Source organism: Gossypium hirsutum, chromosome A03 (genome assembly GCF_007990345.1).
Source record: "Gossypium hirsutum isolate 1008001.06 chromosome A03, Gossypium_hirsutum_v2.1, whole genome shotgun sequence".
NCBI classification, from domain to species: Eukaryota; Viridiplantae; Streptophyta; class Magnoliopsida; order Malvales; family Malvaceae; genus Gossypium; species Gossypium hirsutum.
In genome coordinates, this window is record NC_053426.1 from 106,132,834 (window position 1) to 106,136,064 (window position 3,231).

General features: G+C 37.5%; 1 non-coding gene across 1 annotated transcript; it reads left to right on the forward strand.

Moving 5' to 3' along the window:
* The first annotated feature begins 2,488 nt into the window (after window positions 1-2,488).
* LOC121226523 (small nucleolar RNA R71) lies at window positions 2,489-2,595 on the forward strand. Its single transcript, XR_005924304.1, has one exon. It is a non-coding gene; the product is annotated as a small nucleolar RNA R71 (small nucleolar RNA).
* The last annotated feature ends 636 nt before the right edge of the window (window positions 2,596-3,231 follow it).

Here is a 3,231-nt window from a genome sequence, read left to right on the forward strand (position 1 = left end):
GAATACCAAAAAATCATCCATGAAGACTTCCATGATATCTTTCACGAGTTCATCGAATATAGCTATTATACAGCGCTGAAAAGTAGCAGGGGCATTACATAATCCAAAAGGCATTCTACGATAAGCGAACGTACCATATGGGCATGTGAATATCGTCTTTTCTTGATCTTCAGGAGCTATTGGGATTTGGAAGTAACCAGAGAGTCCGTCTAGGAAGCAGTAATACATGTGTCCGAATAATCTTTCTAACATTTGGTCAATGAATGGCAAGGGAAAGTGGTCTTTTCTTGTGGCGTCATTTAGTTTCCTGTAGTCTATGCAAACTCTCCATCCTGTAACCGTTTTTGTTGGGATTAGTTCATTCTTCTAGTTGGTCACAACCGTCATGCCTCATTTCTTAGGGATAACCTGCACTGGACTTACCCAAGAACTATCAGAAATAGGATAAATAATTCCAGCATCTAGAAGTTTAATTACCTCGGCTTTTATAGCTTCCTTCATGTTGGGGTTCAGACGTCTTTGAGCTTGCACACATGGTTTGTATTCATCTTCTATTAAGATTTTGTGGGTGCAAAAAGAAAGACTGATTCCTTTAATGTCAGAAATTTTCTATGCTATGGCCTTCTTATGTTCTTTTAATACTTGGATTAATTCCTCTTTCTCCTTGGGTTGCAAATTAGAAGCAATAATAACTGGTAATGTAGAATTATTTCCAAGGAGTGCATATTTTAAATGGTTTGGTAATTGTTTAAGTTCCAGTTTGGGAGGCTCCTCAATCGAGGGTTTTTGCTTAAGTTCATTGTTGATCTTAATACCCTCGTATTCTACTTGTCTTGACGGATGGTTATTAGGTTCCTCACATATCTCCTCGTATGGAGCTGGACACGGTTCTGTTGTCTCCTCTTGTACAATTTCTTGAAAAGAGTCTTGTGTAATATGATCAATAGAGTGAATGAAATAACATGAATTATCTTATTCCCTAGAGAATCTCATAGCATCATAAATTTTAAAGATCATTTCCTCGTCACCTACTCTAAGTACCAATTCATCGTCACCCACGTCAATCACGGCTCTAGCAGTGGCTAGGAATGGGCACCATAAAATTAAGGGTACTTCCACATCTTCATCCATGTCAAGCACAACAAAATCAACAGGGAATATAAATTTATCTACTTTTACGAGTACGTCTTCTATAATACCCCTGGGATATTTAACAGATCTATCGGCTAATTGAATACTCATCCTAGTGGGTTTAGGTTCCTCAAGACCAAGCTATTTGAACATTTTATAGGGCATCAAATTAATACTAGCGCCTAAATCAGCTAGTGCCTTTTCAATATTCAGATTACCAATTAAGTAAGGGATAGTAAAACTTCCTGGATGTTTTAGTTTGGTTGGGAGCTTATTTTGGAGTATGGCGGAGCACTCCTCGTTGAGTTCTACTATAGATAAGTCCTCAAACTTCCTTTTATTTGTTAAAAGCTCATTTAAAAATTTTGCGTATGTAGGCATCTGCGAGATAACTTCAACAAAAGGTAAGTTGATATGTAATTGCTTAAAAATTTCAAGAAACTTACCGAATTGTGCATCAATACGATCTCTTTTTAATTTTGCTGGATATGGAACCGGTGGTGAATATTCCTCCGGTACTGGTTTGTCACTATTTTCGGGTTTTTCTTCCTTCCTTTCGCTTTCCACGGCTTCTTGTGCTAACTTTTTTTTAGATTCCGCTAACACTTTCCCACTCCTTAGTGTAACTGCTTTGACATGCTCTCCAGATTTGGTATTACTAAATAAATTTTTTGGTGGTCTTTCCGAGATTAGTTTAGACAGCTGGCTTATCTGAGTTTCGAGTCCTTGGATCGATGCTTGTTGATTCTTAAGTGTTGTCTCGGTATTTTGGAAACGAGTTTCTGACACCGAGATGAATTTAGAAAGCATCTCTTCAAGGTTTAGTTTTTTCTCCTGTTGATAAGATGGCTATTGAAAACCCTGAGGATTTTGTGGCTTTGGATTTCCTTGACCTCCCTAAGAAAAATTTGGGTAGTTCCTCCAACCTGCATTATAAGTATTACTGTATGGGTTATTTTGAGATCTAAAGTTATTATTACCCATATAGTTGACTTGTTCCTCTTCAGTTGTAGGATTGAAGGATTGGTATTCTGTATGGACACCTCCTCTGCTTGAGTCACACCTCATTACTAGATGTACCTGCATAGAACCAAGAAAACTATCAATCTTTTTATTGAGAAGTTCTACCTGATTAGAGAGCATGGTGACTGAATCGATGTTATAGACGCCGGCTGTTTTTGTTGCCTTTGTCCTCATAACTTGCCACTAATAGTTGTTCAGTGACATCTCCTCTATAAATTCATAGGCATCTTCCGGTGTTTTATTGTTGATGGTTCCCCTAGCAGCTGTGTCAATCATTTGTCTTGTGGAGGGATTCACACCATTGTAGAACGTTTGAACTTGCAGCCAAAGCAGTAACCCATGGTGAGGGCACCTTCTCAGTAAGTCCTTGTATCTCTCCCATGCATCGTTAAGTGTTTCTAAATCCATCTGCACAAAAGAAGAGATATCATTACGCAATTTAGCTATTTTAGCCAGTGAAAAATATTTTAGTAAAAATTTCTCGGTCATTTGTTCCCAAGTAGTGATAGACCCTCGTGGTAACGAGTTCAACCACTGTTTAGCTTTGTTTTTCAATGAAATGGGAAATAACTGAAGACGAATGACATCATGAGAAACGCCATTGATTTTGAATGTATCGCAAAATTCAAGAAAATTCGCCAAATGCGTGTTGGGATCCTCATCCTGTAAACTATCAAACTGAACAAACTACTGTATCATCTGAATTGTGTTAGGTTTTAGTTCAAAATTATTCGCAGAAATAGCAGGTCTAACTATACTAGACTCAGTTCCTATTAAAGAAGGTTTAGCATAGTCATACATAGTACGTGGAGCAGGATTTTGATTAGCTGCAATTGCAGGAGGCAGCTGATCACTTGGGTTTTCAGCCATCTCTTCGATTGGGGGTTGAGTATCGTCTTCTCGCTTGTTCTCTATGTATCATAAACTATGCCTTATTTCTCTTTGATTTTTGCGAATTGTACGATCGATTTCTTCGTCAAAGAGTAATGGTCCTGACAGGTTTCTTCTAGTCATAAACTATAAAAACCTGCCAAGAGAGAGAAAAAGTAAATTAATAAATAATAAAATAAAATAAAA